Source organism: Chroicocephalus ridibundus, chromosome 9 (assembly GCF_963924245.1).
Source record: "Chroicocephalus ridibundus chromosome 9, bChrRid1.1, whole genome shotgun sequence".
NCBI classification, from domain to species: Eukaryota; Metazoa; Chordata; class Aves; order Charadriiformes; family Laridae; genus Chroicocephalus; species Chroicocephalus ridibundus.
The window spans coordinates 34,980,336-34,987,911 of NC_086292.1; positions in this window are offsets into that span (position 1 = coordinate 34,980,336).

Sequence of the window (7,576 nt, forward strand, 5' to 3'; positions counted from 1 at the left end):
TTCTCCTACAAAAAAGGAGGGGACAAAATGAGTTGAGGATGCTAATCAAACAGTAGGAAGTATCATGGTGCTGAATGTGTGATAAAAGCCAGTTTTTGACTAAGGAAAAAATGGTTGTGTTAGTTAAAACACACAAGGTGTGGGCCTAGAAGCAGAGATTATTGGCAATAGTTATTGTGTTTTGCAGACAATAGGAAGTAGGGTTTTGACTGGCCATCTGGTCTGCACTCTATAACTACAGCTGTGTTAGCTAGCTTAGAGGAGGAGCAGCAGCTGTGTAATGAATACATACAGTGTAGCAGGGTGTGATATTTACGGCAAAGATAAGAATTGATGAAAAAGTAGGACTGGACATGCTTTAGGTTGAAGATGTCATTTCAAATCCTGTTGTCTATGATTCAATGCTGCACATTTCCTTTAAATATTCAGAGACCTGAAATAAGAGATTTGATTCATAACTTTGCTGTAGCGTGCACAAATATAAATGTTAGGAAATAATACACAGTTGCCCAGGTCCAATTGTTCTAAACAGTTATACAAGCACAGAATTTTTCTGCTGAGCAGAATGATCAGATGTCTTCAGTTTCATAGCTTAGTAGCTAAGAATTAGGAAATACTTTTAGATAGCTGGGAACTCTAAACACCTTGAGCACAATTCATTTTATATTATTCACAGCAATGAATCAGACTCAGAATTAGAGATGGTCTGGGTAGAACAGCAAATTGTCATCATAAGACATCTTCACTGATGTAACTTGTTGGTAATTATACTTTAGTAGAAAAAATACCATTTTTTTAAGTGGGACTTTTTTACTTTCACAGAAATATATATACAGCAGATGTTTAACACGTTCTACCTACTGTCCCTTCTACAGAGATGGTGAACAAATAATTAGAATATAAGTGCTTAAAGATATACCTTTCCCTAGAGGACACTACTTAGCTGCCACAGGTAAAGCTATTCACAATGGCTCATATGCTGGTAGAGAAGTATTAACCTGCCCACCAGTCATGAGCAGACAGGAGCTAACATGCAGTTGCCACAGGACACGGTGTGCGAAAGAAGCGAGCCTGTAATTGGGTGGAAAAAGAAATGCCAGCAAGATTTCCTCATTTTTGCCTTGCAAAAGAAATGTGTGTTGCATGGTAGGTACTGCCTTGGAAAAAATATTCAGCTAGAAGCCCTTGAACAGGGAATTAGTCACATTCCTGGTTGCTTTTCCTGTGCCCAGGAGAGTTTGTGACAAGCACAGACAAGTGTGAAAAAAGCTTTGATAATAAATCCAGAGATAACATTCATCTGAAGAGTTGGTGTCCCTGGAGCACTGAGGGAAAGTGTTATTCTCTAGCATTCCTTAAAACACTCAAACCAAATGGGTATTATTCTGTCTATTAAGACATACTCAGAAATTTAATTCTATTAAGTGCTACTGCCTTAAGAAGCACTATAAGAGAGTTAACACCCTACACCTTCAAGAAAAAAATGGGCCACAGTATATTGTTAGATATAAGGGTGGATGTAAGTAGCTGGCATTTGTTTCTAATTTGCGTTTATCCTACTTCATTGCAAATTTTAATTCATCTCTTCCAAATGAATATGGAACATTTCATTTGCTGATCTTTTGCATTAATGTGGTCAATATAATTGGAGATGAAGTGAGCTGTTTGCCAGACTTTCTAACTGCTGCCAAGAAAAACTTGGGTGTCATTTTAGAAAAATCCATGGGTGGAGGAGGAGGAGATCATGACCATCTGTCTGTGCATCAAAGGCTAAATCATTATAGGGGAAAAATAACTTCTCTGTTGTGTTTGCCAGCCGTGTTCCCTTTTAAAGTAAGTTCAGTTAGTAACTTTCGAAGATAAACATTTTCAAAACTGTCCTGTGGGCTCAAATATTTCTTGGAAGGAAGCTGGGGAAAAATTTAAAGGACAAAACTGCACAATTTGGAAGTGAATGAGATAGCAGGAGGATAACATTGCAGGAAAAGTATACAGTCTCCTTGGAATGTTCCCAAACACTTACTGTTGCATCCTTTTCAGTTCCAGGATCTAACAAGTATATAGAAAAGGAAGCACATCATCTCTTGCTTGTCCTGCAGACAAGCTATACACATTCCATGCCCCATAGCATTTACAGACATCTTGGCTTAACATTTAACAAAGGGACAATAGACTAACAGCATTTGAGAGACGTGACTGTAAATATGCACCTGGACCTACTTGAGCCTTAGAACTTCTGTTGTCAGTCAGGATAATAGTCTGAAAATTAAACATTCTGCAAAAAAAAATCACATAGAGAAGAAGGGCATTATCTGTAGTATAGCTAATACTTTGCTCTTTTTATTTGTTTAGTCTTTTATTTAACACCCTGCAAAATTAAAATCTTGGCATCGTGCTGAAATCCATCATAAGAAGCTAAACTATGAATGTCTCTGAAAAGCCATCAGTCCTTCAAACCAGGAGTCACTATTGCAGGAGTGCTGTGGGTTCCTTTATCAGTAGTCACTGTGACATAAAGGTCTCTATGATGAGAGTGAAATGACAACAAATTGAAAATGCCAGTAACCATGGGAGTTCTGTTTAGACTGACACTTCCAGCATTGCTACTGCTCGAGTTGAATCTGCTATAGTAACCACTTTAGTTCCCATAACTTCTACCTTCTAGCATACTCTCTCATCAAAATATTTGCATTTTGTAGGGTATGACATCTAAGTCCAGACATTGTTACTTAAAAATATTGCTCTGGCTTCTCTGAGCAGGAATCCTTCATAGTGTCAGTCTTCAAAGGAAAGATTTACAGTTCTTATCAGGTGTATGGGGTTTTTCTTTGTATTGAGATTCTGAATTCTCTCCTCCTTTGAAGATAAGAAATCCCTGCTATCACAGAGTTTATCTGAATACGAATGGGTCCCTGGATTTGATAAACTGTTTAGGACTACTAGGATCAAATCCTAAATATGTGCACATTGAGAGTTCAAAAGGTGAATTAATTTCACCTTTGTATGCTTGCTATTCTTGATTCCTATCTTTCCTGATAATAAGTAGTGAAATTCAAAAATGCAATTTAAAAAATTTATGGCTTTTTGGAGTTATACTTCATGTTCTGCTCCAACATTTTAAAATAAAAAAAAATATTTTACAGGCAGACCAAGGTGTGACTTTTGGAAAAATAATCTATTGCTCATTTTTAATAAATGCAAAACCAAACATAAGTAAATATTTATATGAATCAAACGTTGACAGCATGCTTCACATACTTGAAATGGAACAAACACTATTTTAATTTGCAGTACTTTCTGAACAGGGAGCCACAGCATTCCACCACATCTGGAATCTTTGAAGATATACATACACATATATGTATATATATTACAAGTTTCTTTCTAACAGTAACTACAAAGTACTACCTCAGTCTCGGGTAATAAAATGCCAGCATGAAGATAAATGGAAAAATAGAACTGCCTAAGATTTTTAAGAGGTATTGACAATTCAGACAAATTATCCTTTTACATTATTGAATCTGAATGATATCTTGAAAAAGAACTCAAAATCTGCAAGTTCTCTATAAAATCCAAATTACTGCACTGCAATGATATAGCTGAGTTCGCTAAAATGTTTGTTTGCATCAGGCTTCTTGTTTGAATTGTACATTAATTACCTTTTTAAGCCTCTAGTCTTTAATTTTAAGTTAACAGTGCAACAGGATTTATGTATTTAAAAAAAAATAAAATCAAAGGTTAAAAGAGTAAAACCTAGTAATTATGCACTCCTGTAACACTTGCACAAACCTGGTGGTAAAAAATGAACTTGTTTCATTATAATGAAAAATATAATAAAGTATATACACTGTTTCAGAACATTCTCCTAAGGTTTTTAAAAAAAAAAACAAGAGTAGATACTTTTCTGCCCTGCCACTGTGTCAAAGTCCATGTGGTCAACAAATAGTTGACTGTGAATAGTAAAATTTACTGTCTGAGCTGCATAATAGGATATCCTGTAAAGCAGGAGTGTTAGAGATCTGCATGGAGGATTGAATTGGAAAATTGCCAGAAGTTCAAGGGCCACATCTATTTTGCATAAAATGGAGCAGATGGTAGCTGACTTCATCTTTGATACCATGGTACAGTCCACAGAGATTATGAATCCCAGCATGAACCACTCTATTTCTTTCTTGCATTGAGCAGGTGATAAAGGAAGATACAACATATCTTGCAGATATTTTGAAACACCTACTTTGAAAATAGGTTTTGTGTTGCATTATTGTTTCTCACCTAGATTTTTCTAGCAAGAGTTCTGTTTTTAGCACCTACAACTAATAGCATACAGTTGATTAGTAACTACAACTACCTGGCAGCTTCTTGGCCATATTACTGGAGCTTTGCCTATGCTGGCCCAGAGATTTACCCTGTTCCTTAGGAAGTCTTTTTGCTATGTTACACAATGATTTATAAATCTTCTGTTGTTACATTTGATCTATCTGATGCCATTCACAGACATAACCAGATCAGCCAATAGATCAAATGCTGAGAGTCAGTATTTGAAATTCTTATACTACTCAAAAAGCTTGTGCACCATTAACATATTGCTAAGGAGAGGATGTCTTAGATTGTCCCTGAGGACCATCATTTAATAGCTATTTAACATGCCATGAGTGTCTAAGACTGCTGGCTTTTTTGGTTGAGAGTGTAAGAGATTTAGAGCCTAATTCAGCAAATCTTAAATTTAAGAATAGTTCATATTAAGCAAAGCAAGTAAACGTAATGTGTACATCAAAACTCCAGGAAATCCACACCATCTACATATGCAGACTAAGGAGGCGTAAAACAGAAAAATGCGTAATGGATAGTATTGAATCAGTCACTACTTGTAGACATCTCCTGTACTGCACTATATCAAATTAACAGTGGGTATGATCTGTGATTCAATATAAAGGATCTCAACTGGTTTTAGTTGTATTGCTAAAGCTCAGATACAAAATACTAATCTGAAAATACTGGTATCCCAGATTGAAGAAGGCTTAAGTCTGAAGTCAAAAGAAGTAAAGTATAGAATGATTTTTGTCAACTGTCCACAACTTGTTCATACAGTGTAAAACCCACTGGATATCTAGTAATAAAAATTGTGTTATTTTGGAAATACGCATTTTCTGTCAAAAGATTTAAAATATAGGTGCAAGACTATTCCTAAACTTCTGGAATCTCCAACTACTATACTATATTTGGGGATATTTTACTTTCATCTACTTTGTAGACCCCCTACAAAGGTATATGTGGGTTATGACAGAGTTTTGGTGCAACAGTAGTTGTAAGAAAACAGTAGTTTGTAAGAAAATAGTTCAGATTTGATTACTGATAACTGATCTTTTAGTAGAAAGATGGCCTAGAAAGTAGTTATAACTTGTAATTGCTAGTGCTTCTATATCTATTTCCTTCAAAAAAGGAAAATGGTCAATGTTTTCTCATCCAAAGTTAAAACCAGTATTATTCAACACTTGTGAAGCCCAGCCTTAGCCTGCTTGCTTTGCTCTGATCTGACCGCACAGAGCAAACAGAGATCTGGGGGGCTTAAATGGTGGAGATTTCACTAGCATTCTTGCATGTCTTTCAGATCCTGCTCCCCTTCTCCCATGTAGGTGCTGCCGAACAGTGGACATAGCTTTGTAGCTCTGTATTGCTTGTCAGGATCTCTAGCTAAACCTTTTAAAACTGTCTGAGAGCTGAGGGAAGCTCAAACACATTCTTTATTGGAGCCTGCTGGGGCTGTAGCTCTCACTGTTAGTACTATCCAATATGTCATGAATAGTTCCAATCTCGTGAAGTGGTAACAGCCACAGAGCCAGAGTTGTATCCATTGCTTCAACTGGAATAGCATTAGGGCGGCTATTATTTGTGTCAGGCTGACTCAGCGCAAAATCTACAGGGCATCACTGAAAACTAAGGGGTAGTGCTACGGTTTACCACTACTGACGAGAACTGCCCTGAGCCTATATAAGCAGTAATATCTGGTTTTTGTAGGTGAGAGATATCAAACTATTCTTCAATATTACAGGCAGTTTAGCATTCAGGAATTTCTGCTCTTTCCCTAGTACTGCAATAGGAAAGCAAAATCAAGGTGGGGGGGGTAGGGAAACATTTAGAAATTATTGCAACTGCATCTTTTCTCTCCCTTTGAGGATTTTGTTTTTAAGCAATGGCTTCCTCTCCCAGCTTTTAATACTTAATTAGTCATTTTCATCAGCATGGAGTTGTTCTGATTTGTTACTTCTATGTTCCGATTATGAAATATGACAGAATTCTAAATATTTAATGGGAATGGGATTATTAGCAATGTGCCCTTGTTGCATGCTGCATTGTTATCCTCTTTAGTATCATAAAATATATAATGTACCTGTAGCAAAAAGACCTTAGTAGAGCATACAGATGGAACTGAATTCCTAAAGCAGTCATAGGTCTGCAAGTGTTATTCTCAAGATCTCAATACAGTCTTTTTAGATTATTATACATGAACACCAGTGAAAAAATTCTTTTTAATACAGTAAGTCCACGTATTATTCAAAGATACACTGGTACAAAATGATCAGTTTAATTACACCTTAAAATTGAAAAGACCATCCGTTTTGGGTTGGTCTTCATCAACAGAAAGTAAGTTTATGATTTAATATTTTACTGTATGGAATAATTTTCTTGCAGATTATAATGCCTCTCAGAGTATTCTGGGTTCTTTCCTCACCATTTAAAACCAATTTTTCTAATATTCTTAGAGAACGGTCAGACTCTGCCAAAGGTGTAGAGAGAAATATTCTCATTTGAAATGGAAAAACATTATGATTTAAGACTTTGAGACTCATGTAGTGAGATCTTTTGTTTATGTGTTAAGACACCGAATGAAGATTATTATAATATCTGGTAGTCAGTGCAAGAACACAGGGATGGAAAGCCTCCTAGATTATTTACTTGGTACTGGTGGGTTTTGATCCACGGTATAAGGGAAATATAGATTTTTGTTTACAAGGTGATGGAAGGAAAAAGAAACACAAGTACGTTATGGCTCCTAAGGTAAGCTTTTCTTACTCAAAGAGCTAATTCTATGTTGGCAGTATATTTGCAATTGTTGAAATCAAAACTTTATTGCTCACTTCAAAAATGTAGCAAATCAGTGTGGGGTTTTGATATAAGCAAGATACAAAAATAGAACAGCAGCTGAAAACATTCACTGCTCATAGGCAGATATGCAGAGAAAAGCCTGCAACGTACTTAGGGCTGTGTTACAGATCAAGCTCTACCAATGTATAACCAGCTGTGGGAAGGGGAAGATCATGATAAAGTCAGATTTTCTTTATAGAACAGCTGGTGAGACCAACAAAGTTACTCATATGATGGAAGTAAATTAGCAGCAACCATAGAGGTAGGCTCCATTTAGAGTAAGTAGAATTTATTATATAGTGGTCAAGAACATGAAATGAAGTTATTTGTGAGTTGCTGGAGCAAAGTGAAACACATGTTTCACCTTGTGTACTAAAAGCAAGTGCACTACCTTATCAGCAATAAACTACTCACCTTTTCTGCTGCTAGCTGT